At 38.3% G+C, this 25689-nt stretch overlaps 1 long non-coding RNA gene across 1 annotated transcript; it reads left to right on the forward strand.

Annotated features, from left to right (window-relative positions):
- Positions 1-6240: 6240 nt before the first annotated feature.
- LOC134332637 (uncharacterized) lies at positions 6241-14726 on the forward strand. The gene is made up of 3 exons (XR_010015271.1): positions 6241-6584; positions 14220-14428; positions 14611-14726. It is a non-coding gene; the product is annotated as an uncharacterized LOC134332637 (long non-coding RNA).
- Positions 14727-25689: the final 10963 nt, after the last annotated feature.

The following is a 25689-nucleotide window of genomic DNA, read 5'->3' on the forward strand; positions in this document are numbered from 1 at the left end:
AGTTCTGTATCTGCCCAAAGAGGAGGGTGGGCAAGGCCTAGTCCACCTGGCTAGCAGAACTGCGGCCTTTCGGCTACAGTTCATTTAGAGGTTCCTTACTGGCCCTGAGGACACTGTATGGAGGACAGTGGTAAATAATAATAATAATAATAATACATTTTATTTATATAGCGCTTTTCAAGATACTCAAAGACGCTTTACATAAGACAAATAATCAAAACAAATACGTACATACACCATACAAATCATAGTACAAAATCAAAATAGTACATCAACATCAAGAATAATTAAGATAAAAACAAAGAGAGCAGCATAAGACAGTTCATTAAAAATTAGCTAAATTATGAGAGAGAACAACAAATATAGAACAATTTCTTAAAATTAGACAGAAACAGGACAGATTTACATGCAATCAGGAAACTGAAAACTTTACAAGTTTTAGGATCTAGGACTTCACATTTCTGTCGTGATCTAAGTATAAAAACTATTAAAAAGAATAGCATATAGAATGTTGCAAACAGTGGGGGGACTAGGACTGGACAGAGCCTTGTTTTTAGTGGATATTAGGAAACTGGACACTGCTGGACTGCCAGTGTTTTATAGGGGTCTTTTTAAAATATGGAACCTTTTTACTGTGCACAGAGAGAGCTGCTCCTCTCTTTACTGGGTTCTAGAGGAACCTTTAGTCCTTGGCGCTCGCTTAGATATCACTGGTCCAGACTCTAACGCGTTGTCCAGGGCTATGATATCAGTGGGAATCACAAAGCTTCGGCAGCTGGTTGGACTTGTTGGTCCTGAGCTTAGTAATGCTCAGAACCTGGCAGCACGTCTGGGAATGAGGTCCCTTCGCGTAGTGCTCCAGTTCCTGCACAGGTGGAGATCTGCACTCACACTTGAGGAGCTGTTGCTCCTGAAGGACCATGCTGCAGGAGCTATTGAGCCTGTTGAGGGTGACCCTTTTCCTAATTGTACCATCTCCCCGGTCATGGCAGACTGTGAGGGCGTGCTGCTGGAATGTAATGGAGAATCTGAAATGGAGGTGAGCTCAGCTAGCGGTAAGATATTGTACAAGGCCTGTGTTAAGGTCCTCAATAAGAAGAAGCTGGACAGGAGGGTGGACACTCCTTGGCGGAGGGAGCTAGGGATGGTTGACACTAAGCCAGAGTGGAGGGCCTTATACAAACCACCGTTAACCAAAAAGGTTGCTGATCTGCAGTGGCGAATCCTTCATGGCATTGTCTCTGTGAATTCTTTTATTTCCGTTTTAAATCCTGAGGTTTCACACGAGTGTCCATTCTGTTTTCAAAGAGAGACAGTGTTTCATGCTTTTATGCACTGTTTTAGATTACGCCCTCTTTTTGACCTTTTACAGAATGTTTTTACAAATTGTAATGTTCCTTTTACACCTCAGGTTTTTATCCTTGGTTTTAAATATGTCAGAAGCCAAAGGTTTAAGTGTCAGCTGGTCAATTTTATTCTTGGCCAAGCAAAAATGGCGATTTACATAAGCAGAAGGAATAAAATAACACACAATACAAACCAAGAGGTTACTGTAATCTTCTCCAAACTGGTCAAAGCGAGGGTGAAGATTTTTCTTTCACAAAAGTATGCATGACCTGGACTCTTTCCGGATGGTGTGGTGTGATGGAGATGTGGTGTGCTCGGTGGAGGAAGGTGAACTCTTTTTCGCACCTGAGTTTATATGAGAAGTATGACTTTATTTTAAAGGACTACAGTGGCTGGCCTACTTGCTTTTATTCTCATTTTTTTTTTTTTTTTTTATTGAACTATTATGAAAGTTAATAAAATGCAAAACTGACTGAGACATAATAAAGGATTGTTAAAAGTAAAAAAAAAAAAGTCTCTCTCTCTCTCTCTATCTATATATCTATCTATCTAAATTTGAGTGCTTGTGTTAATATCACTGTGTGCAATCAGATGCAGCTTGATCTTCTGTCTGTATCATGATTCCAGAACATCTTGCCCTATTCATTTATTTGCTGCACTACACTTTTATAAAAAAAATTCCAACAAATACAGGTTTTTAGTTTGTTAAACTAGAACTATGGCTGTGGGTAATTTCACAGGTTCCCAGTCTTTTATCTTGGAGTACCCACTGTCCTGTACATTATAGTATTTGTGCTCTAACACACCCACTTTAAGTTGTGAAAGGCTTGTCAATGGGCTGATTAGTTGTATCAGGTGTTGAGAGCAGGGGAAACACTAAAATGTGCAAGGCAAGGGTGTCCTTCAGGTCCAGGGTTGAGAACCACTGGTCTAATATATAGTTGACATAATTCTGTACATTTCCCAATCCAGGATACCTGTCCAATATGTGGAGAGCAGTTTGCTGCTGAGATAATGCCATAACATGCGAGTACATTAAATGAGAAAAAACATATTATTCATAAAATAAAATGTTTTACCTAAAATTAGTTTTCTTTGTTGTTTTCCTTAAATGATTTCCACAATGATGAACAGGAATGCCACAGAAGAAAGTACATCAGTACCAGTGGTTTCTGAAAGCACTACAACTGAAAGCAGTACCAGCCTATCCAGTTCTGGCAGTTCAGAACTCACAATGACGTAGGATGTGTTTAGTTAAAGCTCCCGCCGAGCCTCTAATTTAATAAAAAAAACTAGTGCTTTGCAATCCACTGTTGAAAATTTTTTAAAATAAGATGATAATTTATATGTAAGTTAATGGCGACAAATCTACGCAAATATAAATACACTGGGCCAACTGGTGCTAGGCCCGGCACAGCCTCAAGTCCTGTGTGTGTTCCCATGTTGGTGTGTGTGTACGTGTGTATGCACGTGTGTATAAATGTAAGCACAAGTCCACATGTTTTTTAAAAGGTAGTTTAAGTGGAAGTGTCACTCTTTATATTGCTTTGACCTGTCCTGTGTTATTTAATTGTGCAGTTGAACTCTAAGATATATATTATTATTTTATAATGCACTAGTTGATATTCTCTTTCAGGAGGATTGGTGGTGGTGGGGGGAGGGGTGCTAAGTTTGTTATTATAAGCACAAAATATTGGATTTGTTTTGGATAGGTACCATGGTAACTCTGTTCTTGTTCATATAGGCATTATATAGAGGGTGTGAGGGCTGCTCGTTAATTTTTTAAGTTGGTTAGAATGTTAAATCGCTTAATCACCCATTAAAGCGCATGCATCTAAAAAATCTTAATGTAGATATTGCATTTCATAAGGAGACGCATCTGCGTGCAGCAGACCATTTCCGATTAGAATCTGGACAGGACAGATATTTTAATAACATTCTAAATTCTGCTCAAGGGCTAGAGGGGCAGCCATACTGATTGACAAATTGTACCCTTTACTGCAAGTGTGAAGGCTATCCCTGAAGGGCGTTCTGTTATTGTGGTAATACTAATAATAATAATAATAATACATTTTATTTGTTGGCACCTTTCATGACACTCAAGGTCACCTTACATTAACTAAAACAATAATTAAAACATACAATAAGTTATTACAACTACAACAAACAAATTATCACAACACACAAGCATAAAACAAAAAGTACAAGATATGTTAAAGTGAATAAGCCAGTTTAAAAAGATGAGTTTTAAGAGCCGTTTTGAATTCTGCGATGGATTGCAATGTTCGAATATGGGTGGGGAGTGTGTTCCAGAGTTTAGGTGCAACATAGGAGAAAGCCCTGGCACCCATTGTACTAAGGTTAATGGCTGGTTCTGCCAAAAAGCCTGCTGAGGAAGATCGCAACGAGCGGGAAGGAGTGTAAAACTGTAGAAGGTCTGTGAGATATGCAGGGGATAAATTATGAAGTGCCTTGAATGTCAGTAATAAAATTTTAAAATTGATCCGTTGTGATACTGGGAGCCAATGCAGTTGGATCAGCAGTGGTGTGACACGCTCAGTGGACTTGGTGCATGTAATTATTCGTGCTACTGAGTTCTGGATATGTTGAAGTCTTTGAATACGTTTTTTGGGAATGCCAGCCAGGATTGCATTGCAGTAGTCAATCCGTGATGTGACTAATGCATTGACTAAGACTTCCGTGGAGTGCTGTGATAAGACAGGCCTCAGTCTTGAGATATTTCGCAGGTGGAAAAAAGCAATCCGGGAAACATTATTTATGTGAGCTGAAAAAGAAAGGGTACTATCCAAGATAACACCAAGGCTCTTAACATGGGTGGACACAGGTATGATATCCTCAGCAATGGAAAATGAACTAATATTATTTTTCGAAAGTGCGGCCTTAGATCCAATAAGAAGTATCTCGGTTTTACTACTATTTAGTTTTAAATAGTTGTTTGTCATCCATGTATGTACATCACGGAGACAAGCAGTAAGAGTAATCGGAGGAGTAGTAGAAGTTGGCTTAGTGGATACATAAATGAAAATGAATGCCATAATGCCGAAAAATATTGCCAAGCGGAAGGAGATAAATGCTGAACAGGAGCGGTCCCAGCACTGAACCCTATGGAACTCCATTACAGACGGTGAGACACTCTGACCTGTGATTCTGGATCTGTACAAACTGTGTTCTGTCAGCGAGGTAGGAGGCAAACCACTGATTCACAGTGCCACAGACCCCAATGCTAGCCAGGCGATCCATGAGGAGCTGATGGGATATGGTGTCAAAGGCAGCACTGAGGTCAAGGAGAATAAGAATAGAAAGTAAGCCAGAATCAGCTGCTCTAAGGAGGTCATTAGTCAACTTAACCAGTGCAGTTTCTGTGCTGTGTTTAGGGCGGAAACCGGATTGGAATCTTTCAAAAAGATTATTATTATGAAGGTGAAGCTGAAGTTGAGCTGCAACCACCTTGGTAAATGGTAAATTTGAAATTGGCCGATAGTTATTTAAATCAGAGGGGTCTAAACCAGGTTTCTTCAGAGTTGGTCGGATTATGGCAACTTTTAGTGAAGAGGGAACTACACCAGTGGTCAAGGAAGAGTTAATAATTCTACATATGATGGAAATGATCGAAGGGAAACACAATTTTAGTAGGGATGTAGGAATTGGGTCCAAAAAACAAGTAGATGTACTGGACTTGGAAACGAGTTCAAAAATATGACTTTCAGTTGGAAGACTAAAGTCACTAAAAACAGAGGGTGAGAACAGATCTGTGATGCTTGCTGACAGTGAGTCAGACTGCACAGTTATTTCAGAGGACAGCTGCTCATTAATTGTGCAAATTTTGGAATTGAAAAACTTTAAAAAAGCTGAGCATTGTTCCTTAGTGCTGCTACTGTTCATGTCGTGTGCAGGTGGCTGGAGTAGTCTTTTCACTGTTGAAAAGAGACACTTAGTATTCCCTTCACCAGCATTGATGATATTTGCATAGTGAGAAGTTTTCACTGCTGAGAGGACATCTTTATAGTGCAGCATATGATCAAGGTACATTTGTTTATGCACAGTCAGTCCAGTCCTAGTGTAGAGCCGCTCCAAGCGCCGGCCAACCACCTTAAGTTCGCGTAATTCAGGTGTATACCAGGGGGCAGTATGGGCAAATGAGACAGCGCGTATTTTTAGTGGGGCCAAGGAATCAAGCGCTGAGGATAAATTATTATTGTAATATTCGACCAGATCCATGGAAGAGGAAACTGAGGCTGAGATCGGACTAGACGTGATTAACCTGGCAAAATCCTCTGGATTAACATGTCTAATGTTTCGATATGACATCATACGATGCACCTTTGATTTACCAAGTTGTAAATTAGCATTAAATAACACAGCTTTATGATCTGAGATGGGTAACTCAACTGAAGAAATATCATAAGGTATTTCATAAGGAAATATCATTTGCCAGAGCAGCAAACTAAATCAAGGATATGGCCCTTACTGTGTGTTACAAAATTCACACTTTGGGAAAGATCAAAGCAGTCTAATACTGCTTTAAAATCTTTTGTGAACATGTTTTCAGAGTTATCAAAATGAACATTAAAGTCTCCCATTAAAATGATATTAGGAGACATTGCACTAAGAGTGCTTAAAAGTGTTGATAGTTCATTAATGAAACTACTTGATGATGACTTGGGGGGTCTGTACAGAACAGCAATGATGGTGGGTGTGGATCCACAGAGCTTTACAGCCAACAGTTCAAATGACGTCTGATCAGGTAACGAGAGTGGCGTTAGTTTTATACCCTCGCGATAAATCAGCGCGAGACCACCGCACTTACCGGAGGAACGCGATTTGCATATGTAAACAAATCCTGGTGGAACTGCGGAGTTTAGGTGTAGAAAGTCCTTCTGTGGCTGCCAAGTTTCCGTAAGACATAAAAAAATCCAGTTTATGATCTATGATGAAGTCATTAACCATAGAAGCCTTGTTAGTAATGGATCTGATGTTGAAAAGACCAAATTTGTGAGAAGACGTGTGCATGTTTACATGGAATTTAGCCAGTGGAATTAGCACACTGTGGTCTACACATCTGACGGAGCTCTTTGAGCCCCGTGAACCTGCAGACCAGAAAGTAGAGATAGTCCCAGTATCACCGCCACTAAACCTGAGATTACGACGAGATCCACGGTGAATGTACTTTGGACGCCGGAGAGGAACATCTTCATGGAACTGAAGTTCTTGCAGAGGTGCGCAGTGTGTCCGGAGCCGGTATAATTCATCCAGTGAATATCTCAATCTAGTAGTAGTGGCGGTAGAGGATAGCAGGGCAGCCACACGCGCCAGCGTTCACCCAAAAAGCTTAATAAAAAAAAAAGTATTATGAAGATAGAGCTGCAGTAAACAAACGTACCAGCACTTGCATCTTTTAAAATTATCCAACACACTCCATAGTCAGCTAATATCCAACAGGTGATGAAATTGTCTGATAAAAAAAAAAGAAAAAAAAAAAAAGAAATAGAGTAGTGATTACAGGAGTGTATAAAAAGATGAAAATGAAAGAAAAAAACACGATAAAAATACAAAAATTACAATAAAATATGGTAATGGTAGCGGCAGCCAAATGCGCCAGCGTCCACCGTCGGTAGGACAATTCTATGCATTTCCGGTTATTATAATTTTAATAATTATAATAATTATGATTATCCGGTTAAAATTGCATTCTTTCCTTGGTCTTAGATTGTAGTTCATCCAAAAAAATTCCCTTATCTAAATCAGTACGCGCTATCCAGCTTTTTCCCAAGTCATATGCGGAAGCCAATCCTATATGAGTTAGTATGTGAGTGAGTGAGTATGGAGCTATAGTCATTTCCGATTACGGCTCATTGACTATGAAAATGCGTATTCCTAACAGAGGTCTGGCTCTCGCCCCTGGAGACTAAATCTGCTGCTTTTATCGGAAGAAACATTTACTGCCTTTGTCTCATTTGAGATTGAGCTTCTCCTTGATAATAATAGATTTTTAGGAATGTCTTTCTTTACTGTCTGGGAGTCATTTAAAGCATACAGTCATGTGAGAAAGTTAGGACACCCCATGAGAATCTTTGTCTTTTTGAACATATTTAAACATATGGACATTTGAGCTTCATTTGAACACTACAGTATATTATTGGGGCCAGTGATAGCTCAGTGGTTAAGGTACTGGACTAGTAAACAGAAGGTTGCCGGTTCAACCACCAAGTTGCCACTGTTGGGTTCCTGAGCAAGGCCCTTAACCCTCAATTGCTCATCGTGTTCTGCTCATGGTGTAAGTCGCTTTGAATAAAAGCGTCTGCTAAATGCTGAAAATGTAAATGTATTGAGAGATGGAGCTTATATAATTAAACGAATAAAACTGAAAAAATACTTTTAAACACAATTTGTAAAAAATATTGTGAGGAAAAAGTTAGAACACCCTATGTCCTAATAGCTGGTATTTCCCCCTTTGGCTAAAATAACCTCAATAAGACATTTCCTATAACTATCTACCAGTCTCTGACATCGACTGGGAGAAAGTTTTTCCCACTCCTTCATGCAGAATTTCTTCAGCTGTGTGAGGTTTGAGGGGTTTGAGGGGTTTCTTGCATGCCCAGCCAGTCACCCCACAGCATCTCAATAGGATTAAGATCCAGGCTTTGACTTGGCCATTCCAGAACTCTCCATTTCTTTCTTCTCTTCTTGAGCCATTCCTTGGTGGATTTACTGGAATGTTTTGGGTTGTTGTCATGCTGCATGGTCCACTTCTGCTTCAGTTTTTGGACAGATGGTCTTATATTTTTCTCAAGCACCCTCTGATACAGTGAAGAGTTCATCCAGGATTCTATAATGGAGAGCTTGTCAGGCCCTGCTGCTGCAAAGCAGCCCCAAACCATGACCCTCTCCATGCTTCAGAGTTGGAATTAGGTTCTTGTGCTCAAATGCTGTGTCTTCTGTTAATTCAACTTTGGATTTATCTGTCCAAAGCACATTGTTCCAGAAGTCTGGGTCTTTGTCTAGGTATTCTCTGGCAAACTTTAGTCTTGCCCTGATGTTTTTTTTTTTTGACAGCAAGGGTTTCCTCGCTGCACACCTCCCATGAAATTAAACTTGTGCAGTCTCTTTTTGATGGTAGATGCATGTACCTTGACATCAGTTGTGGCAAGAGCTACCTGTAGGTCCTGTGATAACATTGTAGGATTATTGGAGACTTCTTGGAGGCGTATTGCGGTCTGCTCTCGGGCTGAACTTGCTAGGACGGCCTGAGCTGGACATGTTGGCAGTTGTTTTAAATGTTCACCACTTCATTATTTTCCGGACAGTGGAATCGCTAATTCCTAATTGTTTTGAGATCTTTTTCAATCCCTTCCCAGACTCCCAAATATGCATCTACAACCTTCTTTCTGAAGGCCTCAGAGAGCTCTTTAGATCTCACCATGGTGATAACACTCACTTAAACAATCAAGAGCAAACCAAACTAATGTCTGAGGTTTAAATAAAACTCCAATGTGTTCTAACTATGGTCTAATCATTTTAAGTAGTAATAAATGTGGGGGTGTCCTAACTTTTTCCTCACAATAAATTTCCATTTTTGTTCATTACATTTTACAGCTTGTGTTTAAAAGTAATTTTTAACATGTTTTTTAGTTATATAAGCTTCATCTCTTAGTACTGTTCAAATGAAGCTCAAATGTCCATATGTTTTAAATATGTTCAAAAAGACAAAGGTTTTCATGGGGTGTCCTAACTTTTTCACATGACTGTATATTCAGGGACAAGTTATCTCATATTGCGCTAATAAAAAAGAACTGCCAAACAAACCATTCCAGCAATCAAAAATGGGTATGGTTTAAAACCTTTGGATAGCTTGAAAATTAATTTTATTATAATATATTATGATATTATATTATTAAATAATATACCTTTGACTAATCTGTAAATCCTTTCAAATTTGAAAACTTTTTTGAAGACTTTATGTGTCCCATCTTTAGATCCAAAGACCATTGCTAGACTAGAGGAAGATCTGTCACCCGCAAAGATAGCCTCAGCCATTAAAGCTATACAAAATGCTTAATCTCCAGGGCCAGATGTTTATCAAAATTTTCAGATCAGCTTTCCCTTTTACTCTTGTCAGTTTTTGAAGAATCGCTCCTACAAAAATCCAGTGGTGTATAGTAACGAAGTAATAATACTTCGTTACAGTACTTAAGTAGTTTTTTGAAGTACTTGTACTTTACTGGAGTATAAAAATTTTCGGCAACTTTCACTTTTACTCCACTACATTTTCTAAAGAAATTGTGTACTTTTACTCCGTTACATTCGCTGTATGTAAATTCGTAACTCGTTACTACAGAATGAAAGTTAAGTGATGTGAGATGTGTGACGGACCGCACGCTGGTTTGGTGAATCTGCGCTTGTGAGTTAAACACATTAATGCGCATGTGCAAACGTTCTCTAAAAGCTATCGGAGTTTTCTAAAAGTGCGTCGTTCACCCAAGACACGCAAATATGGAGATTTCAGAAGCTTCCTGTCCAACACACTGATGTAAGTTAACAATGATTAACAAAGTAAAGCTGCAGCATCAGCGGTTTTTAAATATTATTAGCATTAACATTGTTCAGATATCTACCTACCATTTTTACCGATTACATTCGAACCACAAATAAAACGTTTCATAAATCATTACATTTGTTTGGAATTCATTGACTGCAAAACTCATGAACACACGTCCATTATTTTTAAAAACTCACCTGCGGACAAATATTTCCTCAGATAACTTCTGTATTAGACCGGCAGAGGAGAGATTCATGGTGCTGAGGAACATGCAGCACGTCTTTAACCCTTTAATCATCTCAACAAGAACTCAACTTATCCAACTTATTATTAATGATTTTTCAGCTGTTGGCTTCAAGTTAGAAATGGTGTTGGTGTTGTAAAGTAAGAATACCAATGTTTTTTTTGTTTTTTTTAACACATGCCATTCAGTGAGTAGATACGGCCCCAAAGAATATTATTTAAATACAGCTTATTTTACTCAAATATTTTGATTTAAATTAATGGTTGAACAGATCATTAAAGGGATAAAAGTGCCACACGTTTTGTTAAACTCACCTGAGTTTTGCTTTAAATTAATTGTGGCAAAATTATTTTTCTGTTATTGAAATATACTACCCAAATAAAAAAATGGGACAGTATAGAAAATGCAAATAAAATAGATGCAGTGTTTCTTACATTTACATCGACTCACATTCTAAAAACGTTGGAACAGTAACATTTAGGGCTAGTAATGAGTTAAAAAAACAACTAAATAATGTCATGATTTCAAACAGGTGATGTCAACAGTTGATTATGATCATGAATTGGCACAAATCATGTTCAGATGAAAGGAAGAAAACAGGTTAATTGTTAAGGTGGTTTACAGGCTTAAAAGAACAATCTTTATATTTAAAATTATCGCTTCCATTTACACTAACAACATTTACTTTGACTTCTACTTTTAATACTTAAGTACATTTAATATCAAATTACTTTTAATACTTAAGTACATTAAACATCAGATACTTTTAGACTTTTACTCAAGTAATATTCTAAAAGGTGACTTTTACTTCTATCAAAGTAAATTTCTGGTAAGATACTTGTACTTTTACTCAAGTATGGCCCTCCGGTACTTTATACACCACTGCAAAAATCCCTACCACTGACTATGCGCCAAGCAATAATGTCATTAATACTCAAGAAGGACAAGAGCCCACTTAAATGCAGCTCATTTTGCCCTATTTCTCTTTTAAATACTGATGCTAAAATCTTTTCCAAAGTTCTTGCACGCGGTTTGGAAGGAGTCTTTCCCTCCATCATTTCACCTAATCAAACGGGTTTTCTAAAGAACTACTTTTCCTTTTTTAATATTAGATGCCTCTTAAACATCCTTTATGGCCCCTCGTTGCTCTGTGTGCCTGAAGCAATACTCTCACTTAATGCTGAGAAGCCATTCGACCTGGTGGAATGTGATTATCTTTTTAATGTTTTGGAGAAGTTTGGCAGCTGTACGCACTAATACTAATCTGTTCACTTTGAACTTCATTGCGGCACAAGACAAGGTTGTCCCCCATCACCTTTTTTTATTTGCAATGGCAGTTGAACCACTGACTATAGCCCAAAGACAGAATGACAATATTAAAGGAATCACACGAGTGGGGGTGGAGCACAAGGTCTCGCTGTACGTGGATGACATGTTGTTTTACATCGCACAGCCCCTCTCAAGTATTCCCAAATGAATAGATGTGCTCACAGAATTCAGTAAAATATCTGGCTACAAGAGCAACATTTAGAAAAGTGATTATTATAAACCTCTGTTCTATAATCTGAGGAAGAACCCCCTAGCTCTCTCTTTGGGTGGAAGAATTAATTCAATAAAGATAAACATTTTATTCTAATTCCTATATATCTTCCTATGTCTCCTGGTCTACTTCTACCATGGTGGTATTGGATGGTACAGTGTATCACAAAAGTGAGTACACCCCTCACATTTCTGCAGATATTTAAGTATATCTTTTCATGGGACAACATTGACAAAATGACACTTTGACACAATGAAAAGTAGTCTGTGTGCAGCTTATATAACAGTGTAAATTTATTCTTCCCTCAAAATAACTCAATATACAGCCATTAATGTCTAAACCACCGGCAACAAAAGTGAGTACACCCCTTAGTGAAAGTTCCTGAAGTGTCAATATTTTGTGTGGCCACCATTATTTCCCAGAACTGCCTTAACTCTCCTGGGCATGGAGTTTACCAGAGCTTCACAGGTTGCCACTGGAATGCTTTTCCACTCCTCCATGACGACATCACGGAGCTGGCGGATATTCGAGACTTTGCGCTCCTCCACCTTCCGCTTGAGGATGCCCCAAAGATGTTCTATTGGGTTTAGGTCTGGAGACATGCTTGGCCAGTCCATCACCTTTACCCTCAGCCTCTTCAATAAAGCAGTGGTCGTCTTAGAGGTGTGTTTGGGGTCATTATCATGCTGGAACACTGCCCTGCGACCCAGTTTCCGGAGGGAGGGGATCATGCTCTGCTTCAGTATTTCACAGTACATATTGGAGTTCATGTGTCCCTCAATGAAATGTAACTCCCCAACACCTGCTGCACTCATGCAGCCCCAGACCATGGCATTCCCACCACCATGCTTGACTGTAGGCATGACACACTTATCTTTGTACTCCTCACCTGATTGCTGCCACACATGCTTGAGACCATCTGAACCAAACAAATTAATCTTGGTCTCATCAGACCATAGGACATGGTTCCAGTAATCCATGTCCTTTGTTGACATGTCTTCAGCAAACTGTTTGCGGGCTTTCTTGTGTAGAGACTTCAGAAGAGGCTTCCTTCTGGGGTGACAGCCATGCAGACCAATTTGATGTAGTGTGCGGCGTATGATCTGAGCACTGACAGGCTGACCCCCCACCTTTTCAATCTCTGCAGCAATGCTGACAGCACTCCTGCACCTATCTTTCAAAGACAGCAGTTGGATGTGACGCTGAGCACGTGCACTCAGCTTCTTTGGACGACCAACGCGAGGTCTGTTCTGAGTGGACCCTGCTCTTTTAAAACGCTGATTGATCTTGGCCACTGTGCTGCAGCTCAGTTTCAGGGTGTTGGCAATCTTCTTGTAGCCTTGGCCATCTTCATGTAGCGCAACAATTCGTCTTTTAAGATCCTCAGAGAGTTCTTTGCCATGAGGTGCCATGTTGGAACTTTCAGTGACCAGTATGAGAGAGTGTGAGAGCTGTACTACTAAATTGAACACACCTGCTCCCTATGCACACCTGAGACCTAGTAACACTAACAAATCACATGACATTTTGGAGGGAAAATGACAAGCAGTGCTCAATTTGGACATTTAGGGGTGTAGTCTCTTAGGGGTGTACTCACTTTTGTTGCCGGTGGTTTAGACATTAATGGCTGTATATTGAGTTATTTTGAGGGAAGAATAAATTTACACTGTTATATAAGCTGCACACAGACTACTTTTCATTGTGTCAAAGTGTCATTTTGTCAGTGTTGTCCCATGAAAAGATATACTTAAATATCTGCAGAAATGTGAGGGGTGTACTCACTTTTGTGATACACTGTATATGTTGTGCATTGAATTGACCTATTTCAACCTGCAAAAAAAAGCAATAGACAAATGTAACAAAGGCCTGATCCATTTTTTTTTTATTTTGTGTCACCTTGCCCTGTTAAACTTAGTTACAAGGAGTAGGTCTTGAAATGTTTCCCTATTCAAAAAACACTGCTTCATTACCAGGCAACTACTTATAGGCATCCCGGTCTGCCTGCAGTGATAGCAAATGAGTGCAATGACATCCAACTCTTAGTCATGAACACACAAAATGGAAGGTTATCATAACAGAACACATTAAGTCTTGTCTATAGTAATTTACAGTTAGGCCCAAAAATATTTGGACAGTGACAAGTTTTGGCATTTTAGCTGTTTACCAAAACATGTTCAAGATACAGTTATATAATCAATATGGGCTTAAAGTGCAGACTCTCAGCTTTAATTTGAGGGTATTCTCAACATCCTAATTGGAGGAAGGGTTTAGGAATTACAGCTTTTTATATGTAGCTGCCTCTTTTTTAAGAGAAAAATATGTAGATGGGAAGAAGAAAGTATGGAGAAGGCTTGGAACGGCTCATGATTCAAAGCACACCACATCCTCTGTAAAACATGGTGGAGGCAGTGTGATGGCATGGGCATGCATGGCTTCCAGTGGCACTGGATCACTAGTGTTTATTGATGATGTGACAGAAGACAAGCACCTGAATGAATTCTGAAGTGTACAGGGATATACTTTCTCCTCAGATTTAACCAAATGCAACAAGGTTGATTGGACGCCGCTTCACAGTACAGTTGGACAATGACCCAAAACATACTGCGAAAGCAACCCAGGAGGCAAAGAAGTGGAATATTCTAGCCAGCATTTTTCAGCAACAATGTGGGCAACAGGCGCAGCCAAACTTAAGTCACTTTACCATCGCCTCTATAAAAAGAACTTTTAGGGAGGAAAACAGGTAGGTGTACTTCAGACTGCTCTTTAGTTTAACTTAAGAGTGCTGTACTTACAACACATACATGTACTGTAGCTGTTAGCACTGCTGCATTATTATAGTGAAATTACATGCATAAATTTGACTTGCATATAGATATTTTGTAAAAAGAATGTCCTACAGTTATCAGTAATTCTTTTTTGTAGGACTCTGAGATGACCACCTGGTGGAGGCAGGCTAAGGTTTTTGTCAGTACATTGCCAACAATGTACTGTTGCTGTTAGCGCTGTTGCACTATAGTAATGAAATAAAATGCATCAAATGTTCTCACATATAGATAGTTTCTGTTTGCTCCCATTTTGTGAAAAGTATTATTTACAGTAATCAGTACTTCATTTTTGTAGAACTCTGAGATGGCCACCTGGTGGAGGAAGGCTAAGGCTTTTGTTTGAGGCCTTAGAATTGGGTGAGAAGTTATGGATCTGTGTTTAGAGTTTTGGGAAATGGAGGCATAAAAAAGTGTTTTTACTGTAAAAGCATACATCCCAATAAGCTTTCTTTAGAGATGAAACGTTTAATTAAATATACAAATTGCAATCTGACTTCATATTGATCAACTTCTTTCAAAATATCATGCATGATGTCAACAGTATAATTTTCTGCAATATTAAAAATATTGTTAAGTATGTTAATGTTGAATCATCGACCAAACTAGTATAATGTACAGTGGTGGATAAAGTACCTGAAGCCATACTTGAGTAAAAGTACAAATATCTTACCAGAAATTTAGTTTGATAGAAATAAAAATCAACTCTTAAAATATTACTTGAGTAAAAGTCCTAAAATGTCTGTTTATTGTACATAAGTATCAAACGTAATTTTCTGATATTAAATGTACTTAAGTATTGAAAGTAGAAGTACAAGTAAATGCTGTTAAAAAAACTCAAGTGGTCAGAATTTTTAAAAAATATGAAGATTGTTATTTTAAGCCTGTAAATCACCTTAAAATGGAGCATACAAAAAACTATGACTTCATAAGAATTTATACAATAAAATACGTCTTCTTCCTTCCCCTCTGAACATGATTTGTGCCAAATAATGATTACAATCACCTGTTAGAAATTGTATCATTATTTAGTTTTTTTTTGGTTTTTTTTACCTCATTACTAGCCCTAAATGGCCCCATCTCAACTTTTTTGGAATGTGTTGTAGACCTGAAATTCATCTATATTCATATGAACAGTTCAAATGAAGTTGACTAGACAAAACATGAAATATTTTGGGTTCATATCTGCAATGGACTTAAGAGTCAATGTAAATCTAAGAAACACTGTGTCATTTTTTATATTGTCCAAACCTTTTTCTGATTTGGGTACATATCTATGACAATTCAAGTCATAGATTTATCCGAATAACCTATATAACTGAATTTTGGCTGAATTAATTTTGAAGCAAAACTCAAGAGAGTTTAACAAAACGTATTTCAGGGGTCCCCAATTATTTTTTCTTACGGGCCACATTCAACTATCAGGGCCAGTGAGATATTTTTTGTTATTATTATTATTATTACTACTATTATTATTATGTAATTAGGTAGACCTAACTGCAGTTAACTGATCTTACTTACTATTCAGTGGGAGAAGTGACAGCGGTGGGTTGAAACAAGTGACCTGAAGTTGGGCTGATGCTCTGTTGTGGCTATGCAAAGACACTGATCCAGGTGTGCACTGGAGAGTCTGTTCCTGTCCTTGCTTTTGATAATGTTCATTGACGAAAAGGACGATTCACAGATGTAGGTGGATGCGGAAAATTGTAAGAAGCAGCATTGCAATCATTCTTGTTTGTTTGAATTGGGGAACCATGTTAATCCAAAACCCACTCATGCTATCATGCTTGTGTTGCTCTTTGAGCAAATCTGATTTTGACATTTCCAAAATCTCCAACTGAAGAACTGCTTCATCCAAAGATGGAAATAACCTTTTGGCCTCAGCAGTCCACTGGCCATCTGCAGAAACGGAGAACAGGTGGATTTCACATGAGAGCTGGAAGTTCTCAAATCGCTCTTTGAAATTATCTTGCAGTCTGGTCATGAACGCATGCATCACAGAGTCTTCTTGCATTTTGTTTTCCTCACAGTGTTGCCGCAGCTTTGGAAAGTGCCATTTTCTCCCATGTAGATCTTGTTCAAACAATGCCAATTTCAAGCTAAAAGCTTCAACTGCCTCATGCATAGCTGCAACAGTATGGTTCTTGCCTTGCAATTACAAATTCAGCAGATTTAGGTGAGACATGATATCACACACATACGCCATTTCTTTGCTATCATTCAGAAAATTCATAAAGGTGCGAGACTTTTGGCTTTGCAAGTTGCCCAGAAAAGAACAAAGTTCACCTTGCAAATCGCAAACTCTCTCCAACTCTTGGCCCTTGCGAAGCCAGCGCACGTCATTATGTTGCAACAGATCATGATGTTCTGCCGACAGTTCCTCCAGCAGAGCTCTGAAAAGGCGATGCTGCAAACTAGAAATCTCACGTATGAAGTTTACAAGCCTCATCACTGTATCCATGATGTCTTTCATTTTGCCACACAGTTTGGGCACAACACTGATTTGTGAATGATGCAATGAAACGCTATTAGTGCAGGGTTAACCGCAGCTAACCTGCTTACCAGGCCTTTGTGTTGTCCAACCATGGATGGAGCACCATCAGTGACGACAGACGCGACTTTGTTCAAGTCCAAGCCATTTTTTTTAAAGAACTGGGTCAGTCCATTAAAAACGATTTTGCCAGTTGTACGTCCTTGCATGGAGAACAAACAAAGCAGTTCTTCCGAAAAACTCTCTCCCATCAAAAAATCTCACAAACACACTTAGCTGTTCTATGTCTGTACTGTCACAAGACGTGTCAATGGCAAGAGACATAAAATTAACTTTCTTTAGATCCGACAGCAAAGCAGACAGGCAGTCCTCTGCTAAAACTTCTATTCTTCTCACTCTACTGTTGTCCTATAGTGGCACTTGCCTTAACAGATCTATGACCGTTTTCTTTGTTTTTTCATCGTGGCTTAATATTTCTTCCACCATACCAATTGCATACCAATTGCACATGTCTGCTCATATCTACTTGGCATCTGTGAAAGGCTTCTTACCTTTTGCTAAGTTCCTCGACACATGCAGACACGCTGCCGTTGCATTCTCTTGTGCAGATGTAGTTTTATGGATAGTGGTAACACAATGATTGTAGGCAGCAATAAAATTTGCAATCTTTTCTTTTCGACTCTCTGATTTTGCTGGGAAGGTGTCATTAAAGCTGCTGTGGCGTGCTTCGAAGTGACGTTTTATATTAGCCACCTTGCAGACTGCTACAGTTTTAAGAGCATATCAAGCATGTTGGCTTAGCATTTGTATGACTTGGTAAAATAAAACAAAATTCATCAGTCCACACAGAACTAAATTGTCTATTTTCATTATCAACTTTTCGTTTTTTAGCACTGGCCATGTTTTACGACTTACATGCGCTGTATCCACACTAGGGCTGAAACGATTCCTCGAGTAACTTGAGTAAATCGATTACTAAAAATCGTCGATTCAAATTTTTTGCATTGAGGAATCGTTTAATCCGCACAACCATATACAGCTCACGGTGTTTTACACGGACGACTTTCACTTTTGCGCAGCGTGTTTAACGCTGTGTGCAGGTGACGTGAAGAATCTGAGGGCTGCGTCCCAAATATCTTAAACATAAACAGAACTTAACAGGACTTAATCCGGGTTCTTTTTGCGGACAGTTTAATGAACACTACGTATTTGGACACGTTCGCCGCTCCTTCGAACTGAACGTAGCGATTTAGGACGCAGCCGAGATTTGATAGCGCGGACTGCAAAATATAGAGAGAAAATAGCGAACAGGAGGAGACTGGACAGAGAAAACCACAGAAAGTTTGAGATCATTTTAAGCTGATAAAACTAAAACTCAGTATAACATCCACACCATCAGAGCGTCGTGTTTACTTTACTCATGTTTACTGACTTTACTTCGTTTCAACCACCACAGGCTTTTATGAAGATTTAGGCAAACACACACATACATACACAAACACACACACACACACACCAGATCTACCTCATCTAGAGACACAATCCTGACAGATTTTTATCCCCCTACAAACACCACAAAACCTCCCAACAAAATATTAAAGCTTTATGTTCTGCGTGAGCTGTAGCTGAAACTTTGAGTTTTGAAAGTTGCACAAATTACAGGCTTATGTTCATGTATTTTTGTTTATTATTATTTATGACTTGATGACCTGATGTTTCAGGTTGCCTGTTTACATTTTAAAAGTAAATTGATTTATTTTTGATTTATTTATTTTTGCATTTAAAATTTTTTAAACTATCCTGTATGCAAGGAATACAAATGTACAGTTTGGTTTAAGAAACATGTCTTATTTAATCTAATATGTATTTGTTTTTGCTCTTTGTTAAAGCAAAAGTATTTCTTATCCGATTACTCGATTAATCGCTGGAATAATCGATAGAATACTCGATTACAAAAATAATCGATAGTTGCAGTCCTAATCCACACAGAGAGCTTGCGAGCAGTTAGATACGTTTTTTTTTTACCAGTGTACGTATTGGCAGCGGGCCATTGGTTGAACTCTTGTGAGCTGTATTCGGCCCACGGGCCGCCTATTGGGGAACCCTGACATATTTTAAAGAAGTGCATTTTCCTGAATACCATGTATCTTTTCTCTGCCGGTGTAATAAAGAAGTTACCTGCATAAATATTTGTTGGCAGGTGAGTTTTTGAAAATAATGGACATGTCTTTAGGAGTTTTACACTTAATTAATTCCAACAAAATTTAGTGGAGCGTTATATCTGTGATTCAAATGCAATCAAAAATGTTAGCTAGATATCTGAACAACCTTAATGCCAATTATGAATTATGAATTAGAAATAAAAAAAATGATGCTGATGCTGCAGCTTTTAAGTTAATTATTCTTAACTTACATTAATGTGTTTCCTGAGGTTCGATCGGAAGTTCTGAAATGCTGATATGTTCGTATCTTTGGGTAAACATAGCACTTCATCCAATAAGACCTTTAACTTTCACTCCAACATATGAAAACATTTCTTGTAAATATGGCCACAGGTGTTCATGTCTGTCACTACCATGTTGCTGCTAGCATCTGACATGCCTGGAGTTGGATGGAAATCAAAATGTGTCCATTGCTTTTGGAGAACTTGATCTAACAAGCGCAGATCACAAATTCGCTACATCTCCTTGCTTGCAGTCTGTAACACATCTTACATCATTTAGCTACCAAATTTCTTGCAATTTTTTAGTAATGAGTAACGGTAACAAAGTAACCGTAGTAATGAGTAACAGAAAGTAGAAACATCATATGAAACAATGTATGGGCTCAAATTAAGATCAATAAGAATATGGGGTTGTAAAGTTTCACATAGACACTGTGAAAACAGAGGTGCTTTTTGAACATCTGTTTACGATACAAAGCAGAAAACAGAACAGAAAAGTTTCCACTACAAACTTTGGATTTATTTAACATTACTTTACAAGCTCAAAATCTTATTGACCCTAATTTATAAATGAAAAGCTGCAACAAAATGATAAACAGGATGTATGACGATGTATGTCAAAATACATTGTCATTCCATTTTGTTGTCAGAAATAATGTCAATGTGTTAATTAAATGTATTGTAAATTGTTCTTATTTTAATATTAAAAAGGAACAGATGTTAATGGGGTAAAAGCATATGTCTCCAAGCTGTCTAGATTTTTTACAACTCATTACTACTAAAGCGTGCCAACAATGTCAAGTTTTTAATGGATCTGGTGCATGAATGCTGCTTTTACACAAATGATCAATGAACCACAATGTAACTGCATTACATGCTTCATGCTACATCCATCATTACTTTACACTACGGCTACAATGTAAACCCACATAACCCTTTTTTGAGTATGGATCCTTTAAAGATGGGAGAAGTGACAATCCCAGGGAGATGAAACTATTTTGTTGCTTTATTTTATTTTGTTTACTTACTTTTTTTTGTGATTACATACTTGCCTTGGCTACAAATGATTATACAAATTTCATGGTATGAACATGTAAGGGGTCCAGCCATGCGCTCGTCTTTTAAGCAGACGAGCGAGCGTGGTTCGCTGTCGCACCTTCATCTTGCTCTCACGTTGCATGGCGCTTGGTATTCTGATAGGGAAAGTCGGTAACGTCAAGCCGCATAGCGGGGCGACGGTAGGGCACTACCCGAGATAATATCTACAGCTAGGGGAAGCGATATTTATTTCTAGAGGCGATCTGTCTTGTTTTAGAAGAGCGAGAGAGAAAATAAAAGAGCGATCCGTCTTCCGGGTCTGGTCTCCGCGAGCTGCGCTACGTCAGCGGTGACGCGCAGTCCAGCGATGTTCCAATGGGCTTGTTAAGTCTGACGTCACACGTGACGTTCGGACCATTTCCGGGTCCAAACGCAAACAACTATGATATGATAAGATAAGATAAGGCTGAACCTCTGAACCTTTTTATATATATTGTAAAAGCAATATTGCACTAATTGTAATTTTCTATGTTTATTGTCATAAATATTTCCTGTTTGGTTAAATAATACTTATTTGAAGTGGAGACTTGGTATTTTAACTATTGATAATTTTTCCTGGTAATCAATGTATGCTGTTATTCATTAGTCCTCTTTGGTTAGCCCTTAAGAGGGCAGAATTGTATTGGCTCTATATACGGAAAATATATATAAAATATACGGAAAGAAAGAGGACGCGGAGCAATAGATTTTTTTACCGTAGTTTTGTTTGTTATACGCCAATTGCGAACATATTGAGTTTTTATTTTGTTTTTATAAGAAACTTGGATTAATGGATAAGCCAATTTAAGAAGAAAGTTAAAATAAATAATGTTTGTGGAAAACTTATGGAACTCTGTGTCGCTGTCATTGGAAATTGGGTTTACAAACACGAGTCATAAACTTCTAGTCCTTCTCAATAGCGATCTGGACGAGAAAAGGTATATATATATATATATATATATATATATATATATATATATTTATATATATATATATATATATATATATATATATATATATATATATATATAGACAAGATGTGCAGTACACTAGTTCATGTCATATACAGTGTATCACAAAAGTGAGTACACCCCTCACATTTCTGCAGATATTTAAGTATATCTTTTCATGGGACAACACTGACAAAATGACACTTTGACACAATGAAAAGTAGTCTGTGTGCAGCTTATATAACAGTGTAAATTTATTCTTCCCTCAAAATAACTCAATATACAGCCATTAATGTCTAAACCACCGGCAACAAAAGTGAGTACACCCCTAAGAGACTACACCCCTAAATGTCCAAATTGAGCACTGCTTGTCATTTTCCCTCCCAAATGTCATGTGATTTGTTAGTGTTACTAGGTCTCAGGTGTGCATAGGGAGCAGGTGTGTTCAATTTAGTAGTACAGCGCTCACACTCTCTCATACTGGTCACTGAAAGTTCCAACATGGCACCTCATGGCAAAGAACTCTCTGAGGATCTTAAAAGACGAATTGTTGCGCTACATGAAGATGGCCAAGGCTACAAGAAGATTGCCAACACCCTGAAACTGAGCTGCAGCACAGTGGCCAAGATCATCCAGCGTTTTAAAAGAGCAGGGTCCACTCAGAACAGACCTCGCGTTGGTCGTCCAAAGAAGCTGAGTGCACGTGCTCAGCGTCACATCCAACTGCTGTCTTTGAAAGATAGGCGCAGGAGTGCTGTCAGCATTGCTGCAGAGATTGAAAAGGTGGGGGGTCAGCCTGTCAGTGCTCAGACCATACGCCGCACACTACATCAAATTGGTCTGCATGGCTGTCACCCCAGAAGGAAGCCTCTTCTGAAGTCTCTACACAAGAAAGCCCGCAAACAGTTTGCTGAAGACATGTCAACAAAGGACATGGATTACTGGAACCATGTACTATGGTCTGATGAGACCAAGATTAATTTGTTTGGTTCAGATGGTCTCAAGCATGTGTGGCGGCAATCAGGTGAGGAGTACAAAGATAAGTGTGTCATGCCTACAGTCAAGCATGGTGGTGGGAATGCCATGGTCTGGGGATGCATGAGTGCAGCAGGTGTTGGGGAGTTACATTTCATTGAGGGATACATGAACTCCAATATGTACTGTGAAATACTGAGCAGAGCATGATCCCCTACCTCCAGAAACTGGGTCGCAGGGCAGTGTTCCAGCATGATAATGACTCCAAACACACCTCTAAGACGACCACTGCTTTATTGAAGAGGCTGAGGGTAAAGGTGATGGACTGGCCAAGCATGTCTCCAGACCTAAACCCAATAGAACATCTTTGGGGCATCCTCAAGCGGAAGGTGGAGGAGCGCAAAGTCTCGAATATCCGCCAGCTCCGTGATGTCGTCATGGAGGAGTGAAAAAGCATTCCAGTGGCAACCTGTGAAGCTCTGGTAAACTCCATGCCCAGGAGAGTTAAGGCAGTTCTGGGAAATAATGGTGGCCACACAAAATATTGACACTTCAGGAACTTTCACTAAGGGGTGTACTCACTTTTGTTGCCGGTGGTTTAGACATTAATGGCTGTATATTGAGTTATTTTGAGGGAAGAATAAATTTACACTGTTATATAAGCTGCACACAGACTACTTTTCATTGTGTCAAAGTGTCATTTTGTCAGTGTTGTCCCATGAAAAGATATACTTAAATATCTGCAGAAATGTGAGGGGTGTACTCACTTTTGTGATACACTGTATATATATATATATATATATATATATATATATATATATATATATATATATATATATATATATATATATATATAGACAAGATGTGCAGTACACTAGTTCATGTCATTATTTAATTTAATGTCAACTCATCAAGAGGTAAGCGGTCATATTTTTAATTCATTACATGAAAACTGACATTTCTGACTCTTTGGTTTTACTTTCAATCAGTATAGCTTATAGCTTATAAAAAATCCAGGATATCACATGTAAATTATATGAACATATTACATGTAAATTAAAAACAGCTTGAAACACGTGTAATGAATATACAATTTGACAGTTTACATTAAATTATGAACAAAAATATTACTTCATGATATCTAATTGCAAGAAAAGCGGTAGAAAGACAGTTGGGTAGTTTTTTTCCGACTCGGACACAGCACTGTGGTATATTGAAAATACGAGGGGTCTCAGCCAACTTGGACCCGGATGTGACGTTTCATAAGGTCGACACGTCACGACTTAACAAGCGGATAACACTAGATAGGGAAAGCCGGTAGGGCGCTGCCCGAGGTAATCTGCTGTCATCTTTAGATGAGTTGGACTCCAGCTGGTCATTTTCTACCTCTGAGGCCTCCTCCCCATCTGACTCAGAGTCCTCCTCAGAGGAGGTTGAGGAGCCATCCTTGCACTCAGAGTGCATGATCAATTCCAGCGCCTCCTGTGTGCTGTAATGACTTGCCATCTCCTGACCACTCCTGCAGTGGCGGAGCCAGACAATTTTCATATGGGTGGCCAGACTGAGACCATTGCTCACACAGGGGTGGCACAGAAACTGATACCTTTTTGTATGTGGTCACTCACTCATTTACCTATACAGGCAGTGAGTGCCATGTAGAATTACATCACGAAGAATAATAAGCTTTTTTTCTCTCTTCATTTTCCCTGACAAGTGAAAAACCAAAATATATGCCTATAACCTTAACATTATGAGGAAGAATTTCAAAACCTATTCCTTTGCAATACTTTATCATTTGGCTGCCAACTTGTGTGTAATGATGAGACTCAATTGAACCCCAGAACATGCTAGTGTGAATGCATGGAAAACAAATTTAAATTTTCTTTCAACAATATGATACAGACTGACCAACACTATTAGGCCAAATCAGCATTGAAAATAGACTTTACTTTTAACAGCCTTCTACAATGCTGGAGCTTCTTAAAACAGAATATATTCTTTTAAATAGAAGTGTTATTTAACTGCTATTAAATTGTTTTCCAACAAAATCCGCCCAATTAGGCGGATAACCGCCCAATCTGGCAACACTGGAACGCGCAGAGCCCGGTTGCGCCTTTATTCGTAGCTCGCCACAAATACTACTAAATAGTAATAGTAGCACTATAGTACTGCCTCTGTAATTGTGTTGGTGGTTGACATTTATGGGTCATTCTATAATTTGGGGTACATTTCACATCACCAAAAAAGTACAAAAACAATGTTCTCTCTCAATAAAACAATCAGTGGTTCAAGTTAATATATTCTTTAGTATAACATATCCACTATTTGCAAAGCTTAAACATTATTTTTTTTTATTTTTATTTTAAAGGGACAGTAGATGTAGACTACTAGGTAACTTAGTTGACAGGTAACATAGTTGACAATTTCCCTATTTTGACCCATAACTTCAGTGGTAGACCTTGCCTGGCTGACCACATGTCATTTCTTGAACAGAATAATGTCTCATTTGAACATACGTTTGAATTAAAATGATAAAAAAAATTGTAACCATAACAATGTATGTAACATTAATATACTTATTGACAATGTTCTATTATAGATAAAATATTTTAAAAAATAAGAGGACATTCACCACAGTTTGTTCAATATACCCTCCACAGAGAAAAATGATATCATGTAATGATGGTCACATAGTTTTAGAACAAACCATTTTTGAGTTGCTGAGTGGAGTTCTGTTAGTAACATAGTTGACAGAACTTTTGCGGACATTAATAAATAAAGATATTTAAATTATTTAAAAGAGAAACTCAATTTAAAAAATATTATTTTTCTTTGGTATTTAAACTTTTAAAATAAATAAAAAAATAGATGTTGTTGCCCTTAATGATTTTATTCATTATTTTAAAACCAAGGCACCCTCAACTTAAAAAACAGACACAGCAAAAACTCTTCATTTAGGAACATCATGACAAATTTCAAGTTAAATGAAGCATAGGATGCACATAATGTTTTTGTGATAGTACAACATGTTTTCCATTAATAGGTAAAATATGACATTTTTAAAAAAAATAGTTAGAATAAATATAATTATTATCATTGGACATGGAATGTACCCCAAATTATAGAATGACCCTTATGTTGAGTGTATTACTGCACGGTTTTGGGGGAGAACTACTTCTTTGAGGTGCGCTGTTGAATTGCGTCCCTGTGAGAACACCTGCGTGCAGAAATGCTTCTGCAAAA

This window comes from Trichomycterus rosablanca, chromosome 18 (assembly GCF_030014385.1).
Source record: "Trichomycterus rosablanca isolate fTriRos1 chromosome 18, fTriRos1.hap1, whole genome shotgun sequence".
NCBI classification, from domain to species: Eukaryota; Metazoa; Chordata; class Actinopteri; order Siluriformes; family Trichomycteridae; genus Trichomycterus; species Trichomycterus rosablanca.